Here is a 25,567-nt window from a genome sequence, read left to right as displayed (position 1 = left end):
TTCTTCAAGCTCATTCTTTTAAGCATTTATATTTTCTAAAGTGTTATTCTATTTTTACCAATAGACTCCAACTTCTGTAAGTAATTGAAACTCTATCTGTGTTCACTAGATCGAACATCCCTGATCTGAACCACAGGGGAGCAAAAAGAAACCTTTATCCTCTGCACTGAAATCCTGATGCCTGAATTCAACTCTTTCCAGTGATCTTGCAGATTTTATAGCAGAATTAATTACTCAGTGCCAAATTCTGCTATTGGCTTCAGATCCATTTGGTCTAATCACTAAATAATAGAAACATTGGAACAATAAAAGATCAGTTTCAAGTGTGTCCTATTTAAATGCATCTGCTTATCCCTAAGATTGTTTGTATCAAGGATATAATAGCATTATTGCAGTAGACATCAGGGGCTGTATCACAGCAAGGAAACCACCACTGCTTGGGAATGCATTTTCCCAGTGTGATATATATACATACATACACATAACCCCATCCTTCCCAAACACGGCAGCTGTGGGGATTTCCAGAGCTGGAAGAGCAACAAAGGGAGCAGAGGTTCTTGGGAGTGCCATGGAGATAGACAGGGACAGCACCAGTAAAACCATAGAACCATAGAATCTCCTGAGTGGGAAGGGCCCTGTCCCTGCCCAGACACCCCAAATCCCACCCTGGGCATCCCTGGCAGCGCTGCCCAAACGCTCCTGGAGCTCTGGCAGCCTCGGGGCCGTGCCCATTCCCTGGGGAGCCTGGGCAGTGCCCAGCACCCTCTGGGGAAGAATCTTTTCTTGATATCCACCCTAACCCTGCCCTGGCCCAGCTCCAGCCGTTCCCCCGTGTCCTGTCCCTGTCCCAGGGAGCAGAGATCGGAGCTGCCCCTGTGCTGCCCCTCGGGAGGAGCTGCAGCCCCCGCTGAGCTCTGACCTCAGTCTCCGGTTCTCCAGGCTGAACAGACCAGGTGCCCTGAGCTGCTCCTTGTACATTCCCTCCAGACCCCTCACCATCTTCACAGCCCTTCTTAAGACACTTTCTAATGGCTTTATTAAAAATCATCACACGGTGTCTCTCTGACACGGGGTAAGAGATCACAGTAACAGAGATCTCTTCATGCAAGGCAGATGTCCTAAAGGCACTCAGCCTGCTTTTATCAACATTCTCTGAAATGCTTTGCCAGCATTTCTGTAGGTAGTTGTGCACTATCAGCCTTTGTTTCATCAAAGGACGACACAAGCTCTGCAAAGCCGCCTGCCCAGGGCAAGGCTGGGCTGTGATGGCTCTCACAGCCCAGGACAAGAGACAGCAGCCAAGGCAAAACCTTCTTCGAGTACATGGCTGCATTTAATGCCTCTTCCAATGTCTTAAAATAGCTCTATTTGCTTTTCTTTTGTCATGACACTTTCTTCACTCGCAGGCTGGAGCAAGAGTATTTTCTCACTTGATTAATGTCCCCTAGCAAAATGACTCATAAATAGATATAGAGCGAGTGCTGCTGAAGTGTCAAGGGCTTGAGCCTGTCTACCACTTTGGGTTTCATAACCATGAACATGCTGCTTTCCAAGACTTAGCCCTCTTCTTTGCCATTCTTCTGACTCAAAAATAGGCCAGTGTTAGGTTTTTTCATAACCACCATATGGTGCCTAGAAAACCTTTGGTACATTTGCAGTTCCCTGGGGCCTGCTCTAGATTTAAGAAGTAGATTTCTGAGGATGGCAATCATTTATGGCAGCTCAAGCAATTTTTAGATGTGGTTCTTTACATCTTTTCTTGTGCTTAATATTTGTCCAGCAAAGAGCCAGCATCTGAAGACAAGTGGCTCCTCAGTGAAACTGTGTACTGCCTTTTCAGTACACCAGATTTGATGCCTCTTGATTTAAAACACTTGCTCCTGCAGCAAAAGTACACAGAAGTGCAAGATTCTTCTTCAGGTCTCTAAGCACATCCCCTCTCACCTGTACACTCCCTGCCTGCCATTTGTCTGGCTTATTTCCTACCTGCTTTTCTCACTACTTCTTATTTAAACAATCCTTTTGCAAACAGAATTGAAAGTTGTGCTGCAGGTGAGGCTGCGACGTGGATCTCAAATAGGATGTGGTTACATTTGCTGTGGCATTTATCTAGATTATTATCCATCTTCTCACACTTTATGACATGGCCACGGCCACACTCTGATCAGCTTCCTTTAATTTCATCCCTGCAATATCTAGAGATGCTTCAAGTTTCTTTTCCATTGTGGGTTGCTTTTTATCAACCCTAAATTTTATCTATTTTGTGGCTTGGTTGGTTAGCTTCATCTGAAGTATTTAGGTTTTATCTTTTAAACTAAATTTCTCCTTGCAAAGTGTGGTATGAGTCATTCACATTTACTGCCTTGCCCTCTTTGCTTTAACGCCTTCTGCAGTTTCTTCTGTTCTAGAGATGAGAATAATTAGTACCCACTCTTAATTTTATAGTTTTGGAGTGTACTATTTTTGCTAGAATGAATATTCCCCTTCTTCTGAATGCGTTTTAAGACAGCTGGAGGTAGGTGACTTGATCTGAATAAATTAACAACTAAACTTCCCTACAGAACAGACCAAGATGTACTCTGATGAGTTAATTCATTATTTCCCATTTTTTTCTGGAAGCTGGTTTTGACCCCCACAATGGAAACAGAAATATTTAATAATAATCATACAGGTTACCTTCTTTAAACCACTGAAGTCTCAAAGACATGCTCCAGATTGTGCTGGCAGTTTGTTTTGGGGAGACTTCTGCCCAATTTATCACCCCAGGCCTTTGATCAGCATTTTTCTAAGTAGCTAATATGTAGCTGTCATTACTTACAAAGTAAATAAAAATAAATGAGCTCACACTTTCATTATGAAAATTGGTTAGAATACAGCAGCCTGAAATTAATCTACAGTGGATGTACTATAACCCCAAAAGCCAAATGAGTGCTGTGATGGGAGCACTCTCATTAGCATGGACTTACTGGAATAAGCCATTGGAAGTAGGTGCTTTTAGACTAGACCCATTACACTCTGGCATTTTCATTAAACACTTTTCAGATGTTAGCTAGGAGAACAGTTCAGCAGATCTTCTCCTCTGGCTTAGTTAATTACTGTGACTTTGAGATACGTAGTTTCAGACACAGGGATTGACAAACTCATTCCTAGTGCAGCCGCCTGGCAAAGCACTGGAACAGGCTTGGGGTGCAGAACTCCTGCCACCAGCTTGGTAAAGAGCTCCCAGCAAGAATGGCCCTTGTGGGTAAATCTGTGCGAGAGACAGGTGATGCAAACAGAGTAGCTGAGAGTGTTGTAAGAATGAATTAGAGACATGGGTTAGTGGTGAACAGGGCAGTGCTGGATTAACCGTCAGACTCGATCTCAGGTGGCTTTTCCAGCTTTAAAGATTCTGTGATTCTGTCCCTCCATGTGTTGCACAGACCGGGCAGCAGCACAGACTGCTTTCTGCAGCAGCAGGCATAGCTACCACCACACCCTCACCTGGGGACAAGCGCTCCCCACCAGACACAGATTCCCTCTGCCCAGGTCCCACCACCCACACAACCAGCTGGAACTCAGCAAAGGTGCCTTCTCCTTTTGTTAGAGGGTTTTTCTTCACATTTCCACTTGGGTGGTTCAAACACCTTATCTGGTGGAAACATGCTGCACAGAGGAAGCTCCCAGCAGAAGAGCAGAGGCATTTTCCTTGTTAAAGCAAATAGTATTTTGAGAAACCTAAGACCTTAAAAGCTATAATAAAAACAATCAGGATAACCCATGCTGCCATACGTGTGCACTTGTCAAAAGTTTGCAGTTCGAACCACAAAAGAACAGAAAGGAAATGCTGCAGAGATTCCTGCCAATGCTGCAGTGGGTGTATGCCTCACTGATCCAGACTTACCACAGCCTGCAGGAGCTGCCTGTTTGAAGCAGGCTCTCACCCTGGGTCACTCACTGGTTCCTCACGATCATGAACTAGCAGCCATGGGAAGATGCATCAGGGTCTTGCAACCTTTCTTCCAGGTTTCAACAATTTATAGGGAAACATGGGCTGATTCCAGCTGCTCATTCTGGAGCTGAAGTTAATGAACATAACAGCAGATAGAAACAGCTTCAGATACAGAAAAATAAGGAAAACCAGCAGGGAAACACTCACGTGGAGTTAAAAAAATCTTTGGTCAAGCTTTTTACTGGGTCATTATTTCTGCTGTCAGAGCAGACATACCTTACCAAAGATAGACAGTTCAAGTGTGACTGCAGACAGTTGTTGTTTTCTGCTAGAGCTAGATAAAGATTCACACCATCCAAAAACACTTTCTGATGCCAATAACACAAATACAGTATATGGTGCACCACACTTTCAACAGCCTCCTGCTTTCAGCAGTCCTCCAGCTCGTTGTGTGTTTTCATTAGGGCTTCACTGCCATGCAGCGCTATTCATAACTCATGTTAACTTTCTTCAGACCTCCCTTCTGCAATAAATAAGAGTTTCTAAGAAGAAAGACAACTCAATGGTAAGAGGTAATGGCCCAGGCAACGTCTGTTACATATCATGGCTAAGCTGTGCGGGAAGCCTGGTTTGAGGCTCATTTCAGTGAGCTGTGCTTCCTCTACCTGCATGTTCCCTTTAACATACTCTGAACACAAGATTATGAAACAGCTGGATAAGATGTGCACATCAGGTGAGGGTGCTGTGTGTGTGGAGTGGCAGCAGTGGTTAATATCCCAGCTCCCTTACCTCTTCTGGGAGCTGAGATATACAGAATTTGAGATAGACCTGGAAAACCTTATTTAAAAACATGATAGCAAAAAATATCTAAATGTAAATATGTGAAAAATCAAAGTTTGATGGTAGTGGCTGCCCAGTTTTGTGACTCTTGGGCTAAAGAATATATGGGTTGGAACTAGCTGATCTTTAAGGCCCTTTCCAATATAAACCACTCTGTCATTTTATGATTCTATGTCTTTTGTCACAGCTGTAAACCAAGGAAAACCAAGCAAAGTATCATGGTCCTAACCAGCTAACTGATGACAAAGTCAATTTTAAGAATATTCTCTTCTTTATTATTAAAAGAAGACTGTATTAGTATGCACAAGATAGTAAAGCAAAGCTGTCTTTATAACTTTATAACTAAGCAAGGGCTTCTTGCTATATTTAGATTTGATCGAGAGAGAGTTTCTGCCTATTTTCATGACATTACTTTACACTGGATGCATTTTTAACAATAATAGGACACCCTAGGAAGGATGCAAAGACCTGTCAGTGGTTTTCACTGAATGCTGTGACATTTCCAGAGTACTCCGAATGATTCAAATAATGAAGAAATGTAATAACTTCTGGATAAAACCCCTGTTGGATAGTCACTAGCTGAATATTGCTTAAATGCCTTTTGGGTGTTAAATTGCCTCAGAAGGGAAGAAGAGAGGAGTGATTTTGCTACATTCCCACCCTGCCCAGCCAAGGACTGGATGAGATCCATTTGCTTGGAGAAAAACAAAAGAAAAAATTAAAAAGGAAAACAAAAAGCTCTTGGATCATAATTTCTGATGCATCACAACTTAACAGTGTTCATTCATGTCAGTCAGAATGTATTAAAACAAACCACTGCCATTAACAGCACAACATCCACCACTTCAGGATGGTTGCATTTCCCAAGGAAATTAAGGCCCCATCCAGCTTTACGTGGAGACATCATTCTAAGAATCTAAAAGGCCTTGCATTGAATTAGGGCAAATTTAAATACATTTCTTGTTATCATTTCTTAAAAGCAAATACATTCCATCTTTTGTGCAAACTCAAAAGGTTGCAAAGGCATGGGATGGTTTTAAAGAATTGCTGCAGGTTTTCCTAGAGGCATGAATTTGATCTGGATCAACTCTTTCAAAGTTTTAAAATGACAGATTTAAAGGAATTTAAACAGCTTTTGGAGCACCTTCCTGGAACCCATCTGCATATCTTTGTCTTTTCTGTGGGTGTCCTGCATTCTAAGACCCCTTGACAGACTTGTCCATCTGCTCTGCAAGTTCTGAGTGTGGGGTGTGGGCACCTCTGGAGTGCAGTGCCATGGGAACAGCACATGGGCTTTCCCTCTCCATGCTCCCACCAGAGCTGTACACTCCTCTCCATCTCTGCAGCCCTCCCCTGGGGTCTGAGCCAACCTCCACTTCTCTATTTTCTCACAGACAAAGATAGAAAAAATGACTTTTGGGGGCAAAACTTCAGAACTAGACAGAGATGTTGCTTAGCTATGCACAGGCATTTACATTCGTATCGCCTGTCAAGAGGAAAAAAGACAACTCAATTGGAGTAGTAGGGATAAAGCAGCACTGTAGAGAGGTCACCCAGGCCAGCCCGATGCTCTGAGGCAGGCTCCTCTAGGCATGCACCACTCCTGCCAAGTTACATGTTGTTCCAGCCTGTTCTTAGCAGACCTCCAGTGGTGGATAACCCACATCTCACAATGCAGGCCGGCGGCCAGGGCCCCAGTGAAGGATCCTTCCCTCACACCAATAATGGTCCTTTTTATTCTGTTTTGGCAAACGCAGAAAGGGATTTCTTCTATCCCATAGATCAGGCTAATTCCCTTGCTTGGTTTGTTTCTGTCAGCTGAGCTTTGAAGATGCCCAATAATTCTAGTCCTAGGAGAGTGTTACGAGCTGTTCTCTGATGAGCACATCATCAAGGACAACACTCTAATGGTTTTTAAATTGTTTCTCTTAGTCATAGGCTTAAAATAAAAATTAAAAAGAGGCAGAAGAAACAGTACAAGCTTTAGACAAATGTAAAAAGAATGCTTAGACACTGTGAAAACCACGGAGAACATAATTACAGACCATGTTTCACTGAGAGCATGACTCATTAGAGAAGACTAAAAAATGCTTTAAACATATATGTCTTAGCTGTTTGGCTGATAATAAAAGTGATAATTAAAACCAAGAACACCAGACACTTTGGGACTCCTCAAATCCCTCAGATTCTTACATCCAGAAATACAAATCAGAGCACATCCTCAGGTGTTGCACAGAGTGTGCCAGTTCCCCCCAGCTGCAGCAGCTGCAGAGCATCTGGACCTTGGACAAAACACATGTGCAGACCCAAATCACAAAGCCACAGGCAAAAAAAAACCCACAAGCCTGAGAACACCTCATCTAACAAGGAGCAAGGACCTGTCCTTGTGAAAGATACTGCTCCTGACAAAAAGCAGTGCAGTCTCCTGTACACCTGCCTCCAGCAGTGGCCTTGGACACTGCATGGTGCAAAGCCAGTAAAACTTTGGGGTGTTCACCTGCACCCAGGGCATTCCAACCCATCCATGTCACATAAACACAATGCCATCAATCATCAAGTGTTTCCTTCAGCAGTTCAGTAGTTCAAAAAGAAAAAAAACCTTAATTCAAGAAAAGAACTTTGGACAGCCACAAATATTTATATGTGTATTTTACGCTTATATAAATATGTGCATAAATGCACACGTGCATTTGTGTGTAAATACATACAATGTAAATGCAGCCAGGAGCTGCCTGAACTGTAAGTTACCTATGGCCCCTTGTTGACAAGAGGAATCCCCTTCCCAGCACCATTCCTGGCTGCTTTGCTCTGCCTAATGATCAACTGGTGAATGTGGAAATGGATGTGGAGGGAGATCAGTGGCAGAGGCAACACTGGGGAAAGAGCCTCTCCCCTTCCACAGCCTGAGGCATCAACCAAGTTTTCAATCCTCAGGGGAGGCTGTAAAGCAGGAAAAAACAGCAGCAACCCCAACAAGCCCATTCCTCAGACAAAAACTGCTGACAAGGCATGGACTCCCTCCTAAGTCCTTTTGTCATAAACTGCCCTGGTTTGCCTGGCAGCTGAGATCAGTTTTGAGCTTGTTCTACACAGAGATTACTATATTTTATTTTAATTTTTTTTAAATAAATAAGCAATAATATTAACATTACTTCAAATAACCTCATTTTTGTGGCAGGATAATCTATTCTCTCCTTAGTTACCTGCCAGAATTGACTGAGACATCCTTAGTAATGTAAGTGCTGAAGCCATCTCTACAGAATTGCCTGGAGATAGCTAAATTCGTATGACTCACACTATCACATGCCATTAATTTTGTCTTCAATTATTTAATTTTTTGAAATGTAAACAAGGTTGTACATTGATTTCAAAATTACTGCTGTTAATTTTCTACCCAAATGAAATGTCTGTCTTTCTGCCCATCTACATGGGATATCCAGGTGTACTCCAGCAAGTAACAAACCAGGTGTTATCTAGGAAATAAGGCACTTGGTGTCTGTAGAACATTCAGCATGTGTTGAATGCTCTGCATCATCAGCTGCATTCCGATCTCCTACAAAGAGAACAAAAATTTGCCATAAAGGGTGCAAAATTTTATCCATCTCCAGCAAGGCCAACAGGTAAGGCCAGCTTTAACTTTCTATCATGCCTCTCTTTTGTTGAGAAAAGTGAAAGAAAAAGAAATCTGTTGATATCCAATCACTGAACAGGTGTACTCCAACAGGATTTACATGGGCCCCCACATACACAGAGATGTTTAAACTCCTGCAGCAGTTTAAACCAGCTATTAAAAACTCCAAAAAGGCTGTCAAATTGCTTAAAAGTTTAAGGAAAAGCTACTTTTCAGGTTTGATTATTATTATGCATTCAGTCTAAGAACATTGCAGAAGTCTCAAGGCATGTGTAGAGAGACATAGTAATGCTGGTAAAATAACCTCAAGATGCTTTTGTGGAAACCTGTACTATGCTGTGTCCCTGAAGTCCCATCAGCCCACGAAGATAATGTTTCCATAATGTAATTGCAGCTGCATGATGTTACCACTATTGCATTTTAATAACACATGTTTAACTGTATCAGAGAATGAACAAGTGCACTGCAAAAAGCCATGGCACAGTAAACATACTCAAGCAATTTTCTTAATAAAATTTGAAAGAACCCTGGAAACCTGGTTTTACATAAGTAATTGCAGAGGGGAAAAAATTTAATGGGAGGCGTTAGAATTGTGCCGCAGTTAAAACACAAGTCAGCAAGGCAAATTAGAGACTGCTTTTAAAATTAATATCAAACTCCAGCACGAAACACCAAATACGTAAATGTCTCAGCAGAAATTCAGCTCTTTTCCTAAAATCAAATGTACAGACTCCTCTTTGGAGTGTGTAACATATCCTTTGTGCCTCTGCCTAGCAACAAGCTGCCAGGGGCTGGATGCTCTGCAGAGGGACATTCCTGTTACCCAGACCTACCATCTCTTTATGTCTTCTGCTGGGTTTTTGGGGGAAGTCAGTCCTATTTCAGGTTTTCTCCACACCCATTCTGTCTGAAGCGGTGGGTAAGGTGGGTAAGTTGCGGAGCTCTTACATTAAACAGAAAGTGGTGAGCTGTATTCTGTCACTGCACAGCTGTATTCACAATTGCAGTCTCACACACAATGTTGATTGTGTTTACCAGCAAAAGCTATCTTGTAAATGATGACCAACGCACCTAATGGCTTTAACTTATTTATAGGACTGCACAAAGGCTTCAGACCCAACCTTTGCTCTCATATTGCCAACGGCTATAATTAAATTTTAATTGACAACCTGAATCCGCCCAAGAGTTTTTTCTTCATCTCTCCCAAGGACTTGCAGGGTGCTGTTCCCTGGACCTGACTTGCACTTACTCAGAGCCAAAAAGTGGTTAGGGTTTTTACCAAGTTTAATTCAAGCTCCAGCTCTAGAATGATGAGTAGCACACTGTCCTGGGGTGATGTTATGAAGCTGCTTTATTCCTTAACTGTCCACTCAATGCCCAAGGACGCTGTGCCTTCAGGATGGGCCTGAGGGGCAGTTGAACGGTTTGTCCCAAGGGCTCCGGGGTCTGGGCAGGGCTCGGGAGGGAGTGTGCCGAGAGAACCATGATGCTTTTCTGGGGTTCCTTTGTGTTCCAGCTAGCTGGGAAAAGGTTCTGTTGGGGTTTTTTTCTTGTTCTTTTTTCCCTTTCCTTCCCCTTGCCTCACTGCCTCCCTTCCCTCCTCGCCGGTCCGGGCAGCCTGCGGGGTGGCCCTGGCTGGTCCGAGCCCCCATGTCTGTTCCGTCTCTGGGAATCTGTTGTATTTTGAGGGGTTTTTTTCCCCTGTTCTACCCTGTTTTGTGTGTTAATAAACAGTTTGGTTTCTTTTTCCCACTTTCACTCCTTGTGACCCATTTGTCTCATCGATGGAGGAAAAGGGGAGGAACGTTCCGGAGTGTTTTCTACTGAAGTTTCGTCTCAAAAACCAAGACACACACCTAACCGTTGTCTGAATCAAAGGCTTTTCAATTTTATGTGATGGATTAGAATTCCTGAGGATGGTGGCCATTCCCCATGGGAGGGCTCCCAGCAATCCAACATGTACCTGCACGAGTGCCTTCTATAGCTCCAGCCTGAACAGAGAAACCCCTTGACTAGTGGTCTCAGATCCTGTTTATCAATAATGAGGTTTGATAAACTCTGTAAAGAGGATACCTTTGCTCTTCCAGCCTACACCTCAGCAGAAATTGTTCCCTCTGCACATGTAGAGGAGCAGCTGGATATGCTCTAGAGGGTTAAAGGGAAGTTAAAACACTGGGAAGAGGGAAGATACCACAGGAAGATGGAACAGGCAAAATAGTAAATAGCAAGGAGGGAGATGGAGAGAGCAAGATAGATTCTTTACCGAAGTACCATCACATCACCAAAACCTCAAACTAACCAAAAATCCCAACCAAAATCACCACAACAAAACCCCACAGCAATTCAGACTTTAAATAAGTTTTTTTTCCCCACACAGGCTGTGAAGGTCAATGGGACATTTGATACAGGCAGTATGTTTTCATTCTGGAAGCAGCCTGGTTCTCCCTCCTGCCAGTGTATATTATTCCTACAAAAGACTACCAACTAAGAAGAGGAACCCACACCTACAGACTCTGTATAAACTGAAACAGAGAAAAGCTATTGTAGGCAAGGGAGATCAAACATGCACACTACACAGCAGGTATCAAATGTCTTTTCTTTTTTGTATTTAACACAATGTTAAATACAATGTTTTACTGCAGTCTTGGTTCACATTCAACACACTCAGCAAAAGCTCACTGCAGGATTTCCTTCAACTTCAACAAGATCTGGATCAACTCATGAGCATACAGGCTCTCTTTCCATTACAGAACCACAGCACCATGGAATGGGTCAGGTCAGAAGAGACCACAGTGGGCTCACCCAGTCCAAACTCCCTGCTTGAACAGGGTCCCCGGGAGCACATTCCCATAGAAGATGCGCAGTACGCGCAGGCATTACGAGCAAGGGGCTCTCCCACACATCTACAACTCAGAAATCATGTTGGTAGCAGCTCCCTGCCCATGAGCTACTTCATTTCAACAATCAAAAGTGTCTTTAAAGATGCATCAGGACGATTGCTCTACACTAACAGATTCAGGAATGCTGTCTGGCAGCCAGCACAGCTCTGTACCGCAGTACTAGCCAGTTAGGACATAAATATTGGAGCCAGGTAGGCAGTTTACCTCTCTCTCCAGCACATGTTTCAGTATAGATAATGCCTGGTTGTGCCAGGTTGTTTCTCAAATCACTAGCCACATGAAAAAGTGCTATCAATTATGTTTGCATATGTCTGCAGATCTTTTCTTTAACTGGGCCGTTGGCCTTCCCAGTAACACATAGGTGCTTCTCACAGCAAGTCTGTAATGAATTGGGTTTGAAGAGAATGGCTCTAGACACCCTTGAGGTTCTAAATCAAGCTGTATCTCTAAACCTGAGCAGATACACAGAGAGATAGAAGAAATACTTTTTTAATCTTACTCTCCTTTTGCTAATTCAGTTGTGTTACAGAAAAGCCTGTGCAAAAGTCTACAATTGTATTCTAGAATCATACTTCGAAAGACTAACCCTCTAACCCTCAAAAGACTATCTTCAAATGTACTGTTTATAGACCTGGTTTACCTTTACTAAGAAGCCTTTTGTTTCCTTTGAGTAATTTTCTGAAGGCATGTTGCACCATACTTTTGATTTTTGGCTTCTAACTTGAGCTGGAAACTGAGAGCAGCTTTCTTGTTTCAGTGCATACCCAGGCTCCTTGGCACAGCAGAAATATCAGGGCACCTGATGGCCTCAGCACAAAAGCTGCTTTTTGTACTGCCTACCTGCAGACCCCCGAGGCGATGGCACGACAGGTCCTGCTGCAGGGAAAGCCTTGCACACCATGGCACAGCTCCACACCAGATCTGCTGCCAGGCCCAGAGATGTGGAAAACTCTCCCCTGGCACAGAGGCAGCAGCTTCCCCCACAGCCTTCCCAAAAGGGCAGAAATCCTGGGCCTCAGCTCTCACTCAGTATTACCTACAGACACAGTCTTATGACTTTCTTTGTTTGCAGCTGCTTAACCAGGGTTTAGCTCATGATTTAACAGGGCCCCTTACTTTGATTACTCAAGAATTTTAAGAGTTTTGTTAAAACCTTTGTGAAAAAAGTAAGTTAAACACACCAGCCATTTTCAAATCCTCTCTAAGAATCAAAGCAGGTTAAAGAACTGCAACGTGCAGTTGGTTAATTTGTGCCGCTTTGGCTCCATAGGGCTGTGTTCTTTTCAAGCTTTGTGTAACTGTCCTTAATTATACTTTCAATTAATTTCCTGAATGGACAGTAATGCTGTCTACAACGAGGTATGCCACTTAAAAGCAAAGCAAATAATTTCTTGGGATCATTACTACAACATGGTAACATAAACATGTATTTTGTGCCCTGAGCAGCATCAGAACAAACTGACTCAGACCACTGACCAAAGATGCCCTTTCCTACTGCTTTTGACAGATATAATAAAAAAAAAAATAAAAGAAAGAAAGGGGAAAAAAAAGGAGAAAATATATTGTGGTATAGATAGTCAGATAAACTGACAGGCAAGCTTTGTATACTTTGTATATACTTACTGGATTAAATTTCCTTTAATAAACTGGAGCTGTTTCAATAATAATAATAGAATCCTAGGTGCTGGTTTCCAATAATTCATCCCATATAATAGTGCAATTCCATTTTGCATTGTTTTCTCTATGACTTGGATGAACACCATCTGGCAGCAGGTGTCGGGAGGATTTACATTGTGAACTCACCTTCAGAGTTTGCCCTAAGGTTACCAAAAAAATTTTAAGTTCCTGGAAAGCCACACTGATCCTACATCTCAGTGAAACTGGAATAAATATCTAATTTCTTTTCGTAATGGCCCTGTTGTTCTGCAAGAACAGAACACGAGGGATCTCTTTACATGCTAGCTCACACACATACCTCCTATTTTATCTGATTATATAGATGCTTTTAAGACTCCACCAAAATTAATAAAGATGCACTTGACTATATCTAGTCTGAAAAACAGTTAAGAACAGTTAAAAAAATTAGTGTTTTTTGGAACTAGGATGCAAAATTCATCTTGGTGTCTAAATTGTGTGGTCTTTGAAACTACCAATGGATCTGACATAAAGGTCTCAAAGCTGAAGCTTTCTGGACTCTGAATTATGATTTTTTTTAAATATATTAAGACAAAAATTATTTGGAATGTCAGAAACTGGCATCCCTCAAATTGGGACAATTGGAAACCTTAGTTTTCCTGCAATATTTTCAGTCAGATGGTTTGGAAAACAGCCCCAATTTTAAGCTTTTCATCCTCATGCCAGGTGTGGGAGAAATGCGTGTTTAGGAGGTAAGTAACCGACCAGTAGCAATTAAGTACATCAGAGCAGTTTTATTTCTCACATTTTGCATTTCTCCTGACAGCAGTTCTTTAAGAAGGTCTATGCTCAAGATATTCATGTCTCACTTCCCATACAGGCAGCACCATTGCAGAAGCATCTGCCAAGGAAATCTGCAATGTTACTTACCAAGAAGGAGATTAACCATAATTGTTGACAATAATTTCTTTCAATATTTACACCATACCATAAACCAAGGCTTTAGAACACAGTGACTGGGGCATGGTGCAGCCAGGTTAAGGAGTCCACATAGAGATTTCTTTTTCATCTTCCTCATTCATCTTTATATGCCACCAATACAGAAAAAATGCAGCGTTTCTAAGTTAGGCTGAGATTTTGTGTTTTCCTTTCTTAAAAATGTGAAGGTGTTAATTTCTGTCTTGCTCATTTTCTTTTTTAACCTTTTCAAAATTGCTGTTCTGTATTTTGAGTCTATAGTTGCAATCCTTTTATAAAGATCCTGAGACTGCCCAGTGTTGTGGTGTAAGTATCCATTACTCTTAAACACTACCATTAGTTTCTCTTCTGAAATAAAAAACAAGTGCCTAGAGATGCAGCACACAACATCATCCAAACCACAGCTGCCCTGGCCTCAGCATTAGGATGTTTCCTGTCTCTGTCATTGATTACCTCTGGTTTGTATATTAATCCTGCAGAAAAGCAATGGCAGAGAGAAAGATAAATTCATATCTCAATCTGCCTGCCTACTTAGGAAGTCAGAAAAATGGTTTGGTGGTGCTCAAGAAGGAAATCCTCAAAAGGGACTAATGACTTCCCCTTGAATTATAACCCTTTTACAATCCATCACACTGATTTAGGGCCTCACAGCTCACCCTCCTGGCAGCCACTGCACTGCAGTGATTCACTACAGTCCTACAGCAGAGACATAGCCCAAAAGATTAAATTCTGCCTGCATCCCTGCCTTGAGCCCAGGCCCCCCTGGGCCTGCGGAGGCCAGCAGTGAATGCAGGTGTGCAGATGCAGACACCTGGAGCCTGCTCCAAGCACGGGACGTGGCCTGTGTTTAGTCACTGCAAGCTCCCTTAGGAACCAGATCCAGGACAGAACTCACATTTAGCAGTGCTTCATCCTGAAGCAGCTGATCCCAAAGCAAATCAGGGGATTCTGTGGTTGCACCTAGTTGTTCTATCACAATGGGATTGGACACAGGCCAGCACTGCTAGATTTCCCTGTGGGGCTCACTCTCATTAGCATGCCTGGCTTGCCAATGTTTTGAGACAACTTTGAGCAACTTTTCCTCCTTCTATCCTCAGACATTTAAGTCACTCAGCTTCAATGAAGATCCACAGCACAGAATGACCTTCCCCCTCCAGCAGAGATGGGTGAAATTCTTTTCTGAGATGAAGGAGGAACTGTGTTTCACCTAATGAAGTGCAGCAGTGTAGCTGTCAGAGCACTCAGGTAACTCCTTTCCCAACAGGATGGTCCAGACCTGTGCCCCAGATACCATAACCATGGCTTTATCACTGTCAGAGTCGGGGTGCTCAGCCTCTCACACTGGAGTCACGTCGCTACCCCTGAAAATATTTACTGGATCAGCAAAAGAGTGATTTTGGATTGGCTTTCCCTGTGCTCCCCAAAGCACCCACTGAGCACCCCCATGCTGGGCTGAGACCTTAAACTTCTTGCACTTCTGGGCATAACCGCAAATTTTTATCTCTAACTACCAATTTACCTCCTCTAAGGCCTATGTTTTAAAGTAAAGTTGCATCTTCACCCTGTAGACTAGAGGGACCTCAGCGTTATCAAAACAATCTGGACATTCCTGGGGTGGGGGGGAACAGCTCCATCCTCAGACCCTGAGGGAGGTGAATTAGCCAGGGTTCAGCTTCTAGGCAGATTCAGCAGTCAGATACTCAAAGAAAGCATTTCTTTAGGTAGAAGCACAACTATTGATTCTAATCTCCAATTAAACAGGGGTTTTAAAAATCCCATTTGCAGATCTAAACCCCATTTATCTATGGATAATTTCCTCCACACCTCAATATTTCAGTAACGCTGGACTGATGTTCAACTCCTTCACATGAGTAACGGGAGCATTATCAGAGATGTTGGCAGCACAGTTTGGCAATGGCAGAAACTGTCACAGCAAAGTTAAAAAAGTAAAATATCCATCTTAATAGGGCAGCTATCCTAAACTTACATTTCATCTAAGTTTCTACAAAGCTTCTATGAAAGCAGATAGGAATTACTTATAACAAATACCCTGTAAATACAAAGATGTTTTTATATCCATGGGCTATATAACTGACATTATGATATTCTTGATATCTTTTGTATTTCTTTTATGTGCTATTAATTCCATGATCACTATACTCTAAGCCAAAGAAAATTATTCACAACTAGTGCAACCATCAAGATTTAACAAAAACACAAAAGTCACTCAGCAAATAAAGTAGAAAAGCCAACAACATGAAATAATTGCAAGTATAAGCATCTAGTGAAGTGAAAACATGGCAACAGTGCTAATAAACGGGTTATGTCGGGATTATTTTTACACACTGTATCAAGTATTTGGTGAAAAAAAGGAAGACAAAGCCAGATGGCGCTGCTTTCGTTAGGCAGCAGGTCTTGAAATAAAAGCCCTTATGTATATACACGTTTTTGGAGATAGGAACCAGAAAAGAGAAATATTTGCAATGTGTTTCTGATAGTCTGCAAGTAAAACACCAGAAAATTTGTATTTTTACAGACAGCCCTCAGCATAACTGCAGAGGGGAATGCAGACCACAGGCAGAATTAATGTCTACAGGTTCTGCTGAGGCCACTCAGCACTACCAGGTGAAACAGATTTTAAAATTTCCTTATGTATCATATTTAATGGTTTTAGTCCAGTCTAGTCTATAGACAGTGTTCACCACATCCCAAAGCTGTCAAATTCTTTTAATGTCAGCTTTAAAAGCAATGCCAAGGACTCCAGCAATGCCAACTGTCCTTCTCTGGTTCAACCTCAAGCTGCTGGGCAAACTGTGAGTGGTGCTGCAGGAAATTCAAGCAAATTAATTTTAATAGTGATTTCCAGCCTTGAAATTCCATCTGGGATTGAATTTCCTCTTGCTATTTTAAACTGTGTGTCAGCAATAAACAGCATCTGTGTTTGCTACCTAGCTGGCCTATCACAATGGGATTTGAAGTAGATACCATTTTAAATGATCCAGACCTAAAGATTTCATGTGGTTTCCTCAAAAAATCAAACAAACAAACTGTCAAATTTCTGGCTTTTCAAAAAGCTCCTGTCTATGAACCTGGCAAAAGAAAGCATGAAAGGGATGTAAATTTATATCTGTAAATTCATATATTGGAACATTACCATGACAAAGAAACTACCAAAAAACGCTTAAAGGCCAATGAGTATGAGCCAGCCCTAAGTCACCTGGTCTGACCTCACAGCTAATCCTACTTGAGCAAAATGTTAGGCTAGCTGACCTCCTGATGTTTCTTTCAACCTAGATTACCCAGAGAATCTAGGGACAACTTCAGAAATTCTGGAAAAAACAGCCTTAACTAGGAATTCTTTCTAGAGAACAAAACCAGCCCCACTGCTTGCACACTCAAGACGTGAACTCCTGTGTTACACACATCAGTCACACCCATAAGCCTATTTTGCAGTATTTATGGACAATGCACATGAACTTATCCCATTGCACACAGTGGAACCTGAACTCAGTCTCGAGAGAGCACAAAAATCCCAGAAGGGATCAGGCCCTACAGTCCTGCACACAGACACAATCCTACTGCTACACAGCAGCTCTAAAGCCTTGACTGATGCTCCAAAACTGGGATAGCTGGCAAGATCACCGGTTTCTTCTTTTTTTTCTTTTTTTTAAGGATAGTAATATTAATAAAAGACACGAGGAACGGGGGGGCTGCACCTCAGCAATGAAGGCTGCTTTCTTCATGCCTCTGGCCCATTGCAGGGCAGGTGCTTGGGGGTCTTGGGATCCTCAGCACTGCTGTTACCTGTGGAGATGGTGCTCTACCTTGCGGGAAAATTGTCTCTTTTTCTTCCTTCCTCTCTCCCTCCTCTCCCCATACACCTTGGAAGCTGGGAACTACTCCTAAAAGCATGAGTCTGATACAAAAGAACCCTTTGAACAGCTCATTTATTTCCTTTTTTCCTTTCCTCTTTTTTTTTTTTTTAATTCATTTCAACAACATACATTGTTCTATGAATTACATTTGTGAGTAATTCCATATACAGAGGCCTTTTCACTTAACTGGATTACTCCTTTCATTGAATCAGCCTTTGCCAACAGTAGCTCTAGGGCCTGATTCTTCTCTTATCTACCTGGTTGCTGACAAGCTATGTAGGGACAAACAACTCAGATTCACACCTGTACCGACACCTGGCATTTTAAACAGGTGCATTCTTTACTCTGGTTTACAGATAACCTCCTTCCACTCCCTCTTCTAGAGCACTGCTCTACCTCTGCACATACCTGAAAAGTACATTAGGTTTGATTTTTCTTTGAATTCCTTGTTTTGGAATATATTACTGCAAATGGGTCATCTCTGACCTATCACTGCCTACACATTTGATGAAAAAAGTTTAAATTCACCTTTCAAAAGTAAACATTAAATTCCAGAGTTTGTGCACAGAGGTATTTAAGTCGATCTCCATCTATTTGATAAAATAAAATCTATAAAAATAATTTAATGATAGCAAGGAAGTTCTGTTGGCTAGAATGAAGCAATAAGAACACAGTTTGGGAATGGAAATGCAACTGATTCCTGATCTCATTCATTACCCAGATGAAGATTCAGCCCTCTGAAGTGAATTACCAGTATATCCTCTAAAACACACCACCACCTCCTAAACCCCTGTGTTATTTGTGTATTTTGTAACACACAGCTAAGTTACGCAGCTTCAGGCACAAGCAAATGTGATTTTCTTAGCAAGACACTTTACCAGCTAAGAGAAATCATTAACACTCATCACAGTTTTATAAAAGATAATGCTCAAGCTCAGCAGAACTTTTAGACCAGCCTCACCATGCCAAATTTGCAACTTTATATGCCATTTCATTTCAGCTCTACAATTTCCACAACAAATTTTGCATAAAAATCACATCCTCTAATTGTACAAGTGTGTAAATATACACACATATATATATGCTGTGGTTAAAAAAGGTGCAATGATTCTATTAGGACTTTCAAAAGGAGAAATTAATATATAGAAATAGACTAAGGTAAGCAATTTCAGCCAGAAAGTGTAAAAGTTATGAAGTCTTTAAGACAGAGGATAAAAATAGGAGCTTTATTTCCTCCAACTGAGTCTCTTCTATCCAAACTCTTGACATTTCTTTCCTATTTGAGGTACAAGGCTGTACCTAGTTTCTCAGATAGAACTGTGTGGTAACACTCCCTGAAGCGTGAATCCTGTTCCCTCGCAGGAAAGGTGCAGCAGTGTAAGCACACCCCAAAGTAGGCATTCCAGGAGGGAGTTAATAGAAAGCTTAAGCCAAGACTGCCAGATCTCCTCAGGAAGTGTGCTCCAGAATTAGAGAACAGTAGGACCACCTCACAACCTGGCAGGCTGTCATCATCGTCTAAAAAAATAGGAAAAAAACAGATCATCAGACTCTCCAGGGAGGAATGCCAATAATTTGTGTAAAGGGCCAGGCTGGGGGACCACACAGCTGTCTCTGAACACTTGTAGTCAGACAACACGCTGCCATGCCATGCCAGGCCCAGGCAGAATTCTCTGGTTTCCAAATGACTTGTGGCCATGCTGCAAATCCATACTTCACATTCAGATGAGATACCCAGGAGCACTCCCAGCCACCTCCCTCCCAGAGGAGCCCGAGGCCATTGGGTCCCTCTTCTCCCTAAAATCAGCCCTGCCAGGCACAGCCTTGCTAACATCTGCACTGCAGGCACGTCGGCTGCTCACCAAACAGCACTGAGCACTGCAGACTACAGAACAGCTGCTTGTACAAGGCAGAATAGAGCAGCTGAGAGGCTGAGCTGAGTGTACGACTGGCGTGCTGTGAACACAGCACACTGTACAGCAATGTGTGAGTGCATGGAGGGCAGCAAGCCCAGGGGAAGTGAGTGCTACAGCACAGAGAAGTCCTTTATGTAATGGGTAGTGCTTGCTCTTTAAAGAGAAAATTAACTGCCTTACACTTCTAAATGCATCAAAAATTAATCCAGAAGAGTACTGTTAAATTGTATATTCTGGGTCAGATCATTCTCACTAACTCCAGACATCCCCCATTTTAATGCTAAACCACTTGTGTAGATGTTTCTGCTTATTTCTAGGTAGGAGCTTGCTCATTTCCTTCTGGCACAAGTCCAGCACTGCTTGAAACCTCCTCTTTCTCAAAAAGTCTGTTCCAAACGTGTGTGCCAAGCAAGGCAGCACACCTTAAGCAAAAAAATGTATTTAATCACTGGCTTCAAGATTTTAAATCCAAAATGGACAAATGTGATTGCTGAAACTGATCTTCCTAATACCAGAGGCCGGAAACTTCCATATGTGCTTCATGCATTAAGCCCACAACCAGTTGCTTGTGAGCAGGCAAAATCAGAGTCACAGAATCATGGAATGTTTTGGATTGTAAGTAACCACAAAGATCATCTTGTCGCAACCCTCCTGCCATGGACAGGGAACCTTCCACTAATGTCTTTCCAGAATGTCTGGAAAATGTTCCAAAATGTCTTTCCAGATCCTGCTGATTAGAAGGGAAGGGCACTATCCCTTGCCTTGATCATTGGCTTTTCATTAAACTCATGGTAAATAAAAACATTCAGGTCACTTTCAGAACTCTGATGTTGACATAACCATTGATTCCTGGGGCTGTCGGGCGGCCCTACAGTTCAAGTGATTCCGGAGCAACTCCAGCAATGCAGGTAGGTTATTATACAGGGGATTCAAACACCCTCCTTACCCTGTGTTATGCAGTGTAATCACTCACTAAATGAGTTCTGAAGTAGCAGAGAATTAGATACCTGCCTGCAGTACAGAAAACTGCTTGCCATATTGATATTATATACCCACAAATGTAACCTTCTCTTCCCCAGATACTTGTCATAGCACCCAAAAATATCCCAGTGACCTGCTTCTCTGATTGTGTCCCCACAGCAGATCACTGATTCACAGAAGAAGTTGAAAAAGACCTTTAAAATCATCAAGTCCAATCATCAATCCAGCATCACCACTATTTCCACCAATAAACCATGTGTGCCATATATACACTTTTTTTAAACACTTCCAGGGATGGTGACTCCACCACTACTCTGGGCAGCCCATTCCAATGCTTGACCACCCTTTCTGTGAAGAATTTTTCCCCTAATATCCAATCTGAGTCTTCCCTGGCACCACTTGAGGTCATTTCCTCTTGTCCTGTCGCTTACTACCTGGGAGAAGAGACAGACACCCACATCACTATAATCTCCTTTCAGGTGGTTGTAGAGAGCTGTAAGGTTTCCCCTGAGCTTCCTTTCTTCCAGATTAACACAGATGTGCTGCTACAATTAATTCTCAACCCAAAACTTTACTTTGACAAAGTTCAGCTTATCTAAAAGTCCTTCAGTGTGCATGCCCAACCAACTCCTCCTTCCACAACCCTCTCCAATATTAGTGATGGCTGCAGTCATAACCCAAAACAGTTTTGAATCCTTCTTCCTCTTTCTCTCCAACGCAGAGCCGAGTCCTGATAGCCTATTTAAACTTTTTTGCAGTGGGTATGTGCTTGATTGCCACAATCAGACCAGACCTTCCAGCCTTACTTTCCTTTATCACTCCGGACTAAGTTGCAGTTTGTGGGAAGTGAGTAATTTTGTAAGATAAATATTATGGCACTACAGAATTAATAGTGTCACAGATTTACTAAAGATCCAGGGTATGCAACAGGTCTAAATTATGCATCATGACCCCTGGACACAAAATGAACTGCAGGAGATAAGCTTGCAGCATTGCTTACACCGCTGGATATGTCCAACCAAGGGAAGTAATTCCATACTGGCACCATTCATTATAGAAAATAGCACCATTTTCATGCCCATTATGAAGCTATTTGAAACAGCTGGGAAGAAGCAGACAGAAGCACATGAAGCAAAGACTGATTTTAGAGGGATGAATGGAAGATGCAGGGAATTCTGCAGTTCCACTGCCAGCCTTGGTGTTTGTCGGGCCCTTCTCCTTTGCTTTATCTCCAAATTAATGCTTTGATTTTTTTTTACCCATCCAATTTTTGTTTAAAAAGGGAAAGTCTTGTCCTTAGGGGAACATCTCTGCTGCATCCCTCCATTCACAGAGAGCATCATGGAAATGCCTTTTTGTCTATCTTCTCCCAACTCCCAAGCAGTTCACATAATCACAAGGAGGAAGCATCAGACAGGAAATTATGACAAGACAAAACAAACAAACAAACAAAAACAATTAAGTAAATAATTCAGGTGAAATGTAAAGAGAGAAGTCAGTTTCTTTCCTAGAGACCTACAAGTAGTCATGAACTAAAGAGATATCAGACAGCAACACCTAGCTACTTTTTATTAATGTTATTTTCATTAAAATCAGTCAAGCATTTAGAAAAGAGCTGCCTAAATTAAGCATTTATATTAACATTATTTTTAAAACACCACTAATTTCTGCAGGATGTAGTGCAAGGCTTGCAGGAATAACAGGAAACTAAAAAAGGAAGAAAGAGCACCAAATAATGTGCTTTCACTCCAAGTAGTTTTAAAGATATGATGCACTTTCACCTCTTCCCAGAATAAACAATCAAATTGCACATATCTTGCAGTAAGATAAAAAGGGATTTTGGTTTGCCTTTTTTTTTTTTTTAGCATAGCTCCCAGGGCAAGGAACTAAAATTTCATAACTGTAAATTTAGATGCCAGAAAAAAAAAAAAAAAGCAGGATGTGATGAGGAAGGTAGGAGGAGATTACAAAAGGTGCTGCAGTAGTATCTGATGCAAAGTACCAGTCTGGGAATTTTAACCTCTATATCCATATTAAACACCTCAAGCAGCCTCATTTTTCATCATCAGCACCCTCCTTCTTAGTTCCCTTTCTTCTACGTTTTTGAATGACTGATCCATTTCCCCACAGGAAGATTGTACCAATCTCTTTACTTAAACTTGTGCTGTAGTTCAGAAGTACCAGTTTGGATCACAGCGTGCTGTTATGGTGACCACAAATGCCAGGGAGTACCATATACTTTTTATTTTGGGTTTCCTCAGATTGTCTCTTTGGCCACATATATAGTATTCAGGCAGAGAAAATGAATCCCTAGCAAAATAAAATGCAAATCCCTCCCCAAAACCAAGTCAGAGCAAAAAACTCTTGACATTTTTGTGAAATGTGAAGTGCTGTCCTTTCTAGTTGAGTTTCAGCAGTGTTGTAGGACCATTCTGTGCCACAAAAAACCCCACAAAATGGTTAATAATTACTAACAGCTTGAGAGTCTAATAGAGACTGGAAATTCCTTTCATAGCTAAAATGCAAAGATGCAGAGTAGTGGGGTTTTTTTGTTTTCAATACTCCCACCCAAATTTCAAGGGCTGTTCTGACAGTGGTCCCAAGGATTGTCTTTGCACCCTCCAACATTTGGTCTGCAAAACACTCACAGACTGCCTGCCTCAGACTCCTGTGACAACACTTGCAGGCTCTCTCTGTGTCATTGACAGGCAAACAAGACCTACCTACCACAGAGTGTTGCTTCATTCCACGGCTGAAGACTGATCACATCACCAGTCTGCCTCTCTCTTACCACAGCTGGAGTCTGAGCCTACTTCCCTGTAGGGAGCACAGGGTCTTTTTCATAAGCAGCAAAAGGTTGTTTTTTTGAGATTCAACCCACAGAACTAACTCAAAGGCTGGATAACAGGAAATTTTATTGTTAAAAAAATTATACTGGACTGACAAATACAAAGTTTCAACAGAGAACTGACTGTTTCAGACCATATGCCTCACAAACACAAATTCAGCTGTTTCCCAGTTCCACTGAAATTACACCCATTTCCCACAGGATTAACAACAGACCCTACTCTCAGGTCTACTTGGCATGTGACTGTGCAGCACAAAGCAAGCCACCACACAGGAGGAATCACTCAGCACTATCATTGTCATGTACAAAGAGCAGATCTCTCGTTTCTAGGACTAAGGGCAGCATAATTTCACTAGAGCACATCAAACCTTTACAACTGCCAGACAAGGTTCTCAAAATGCATTTGCAAGGGGGTACAGAAGATGAAAAAAGAGTCTTTAGAAATACAACAGTATCTCTGAAAGTGTCACTGGATGCTTGCAACCAGAGAGGGTTCTGACCAGGTTGTCTTGGGATCCAAATGCACCAACAATTATGGTCCATGCATATTTAATAACTTTTGAATGAACAGGTAATATATCTGATAAAGGCTGGCCTAGCTGAGCGTATTACTGAAGTTTAGCTACCACAAACCCCCAAATTTAGGAAAGCAATGTCCTTTTTTAAGCCTTGGACTTGTTAAGAACTGACAACAGTGTGGTTTATATACATACACATATACCTTTGCTGTAGTAAAACATTGTTTCTTCCATTTTCTATGGGCTATAACAACAAACTTTATTTCTCTCTCTAAATTAGTGTTTCCTAGCCCACTGCACGAAACAGGCAGCCAAGGAAGCAAGATAGATGAGGATTTCCTGTGAAGTCTAATTAAATAAATGCTCACTGTGTCGTTTGTGAAGGCAGTAACTTGCGAGTGTACATTGTGTCAAAGGAGTTTTGTGTGATGAACATTAATGATCAGTTCAGCACAGCGTGGAGAACAGTGAAATGAAATCTTCAACAACCTTTAGCATGAAAAATAGAAGCCCAACATGTGCTTAATTTGTACTTTGCCACATCTGGTTGTCCATTTGCTTTCGTGCGGACTCCAAAAACGGACTCAGTCACCAATTAAGTCTGCTTTAACAAAAAATCACTGTGAACTCCCAAACAGAACTCAGCAGTTTAGTCAGAGAAGTCAGTGCAGCTTAAAGTTGAGGTGAATATGAATTTCCATCACACCCCACTGGAGAAACTCCACAGCACTAAACAGTCAGAGACACATAAAATTTTAAGGTGGTTGCCACAATTCCCCTCTCCTACCTGCTCAGAAGTTATTGCATGTGAGAGAGGTGGGCTCAACTGCTGCATGGGTAAAGCTGCAGGGATATGGCATACAGGAGAGATTTTTACTTGGTGTGTCACAGTCCTTAAACTTCAGCCTGCATTTGCAAGTTTATAGTATCTTTTTAAAAATTCAAATTATGTTTATATATATTTACATTCTGTATGCTTGTTTACATTCTATATGTTTACTTGCATTCTGTAAATAGAATATCCTTTAATTCTCTTTAGAGGACGAGAAAAACAAGTCCTAACATAGTGGATTTTGAAGGAGTTCACTTGGGGAAGACACATTTGGACTCTTCACATAGAAAGTGGCTCGTTTAACAACTACTCAGGAACACTTTCAGCGCAGATGAGCAGATCAGGCTTTAAAAGAGATCACATGTGGTCATATAAAACCCAATTACTTACATTTATTTTTTACATTTCTGCTCTTGCTGGCAGCTGTTTCTATGCATCTGAGCGTTCCTCTGATGTCCCATTACCATCACACCTGTATGTTGATCGGTTTTGTACGTGCCCTTGGCCACAGCACAGATGGGAAAGTAAGCATAGGGAGACAAAAATATATAGGATAATGAGGGGAAAAAAAAAAAAAAGAATAACGATACTGAAACCCTAAAAACACTGATCAAAGAGCTCTTAAAAATCAAACTCTAGCCTTCTACTTTGTCAAGACAGATTTCTGAAATGAGCCATTTGC

At 41.8% G+C, this 25,567-nt stretch overlaps 1 long non-coding RNA gene across 3 annotated transcripts in view; it reads right to left on the bottom strand.

Moving 5' to 3' along the window:
* Window positions 1-25,567, bottom strand: part of LOC121663888 — a 39,570-nt gene that overhangs the window by 13,039 nt on the left and 964 nt on the right. For all 3 annotated transcript variants that reach the window (XR_006015795.1, XR_006015793.1, XR_006015794.1), the window contains exons 2-3: window positions 25,276-25,385; window positions 3,884-4,058 (exon numbers count right to left, since the gene is read on the bottom strand). This is a non-coding gene — a long non-coding RNA (uncharacterized LOC121663888). The remainder of the gene's footprint in view (window positions 1-3,883; window positions 4,059-25,275; window positions 25,386-25,567) is intronic.

This window comes from Corvus kubaryi, unplaced genomic scaffold, assembly GCF_017639235.1.
Source record: "Corvus kubaryi isolate FWS band 111438036 unplaced genomic scaffold, C.kubaryi_AGA036_p1.0 37285, whole genome shotgun sequence".
Lineage (NCBI taxonomy): Eukaryota > Metazoa > Chordata > Aves > Passeriformes > Corvidae > Corvus > Corvus kubaryi.
This window is presented reverse-complemented; position numbering and strand designations above follow the sequence as displayed.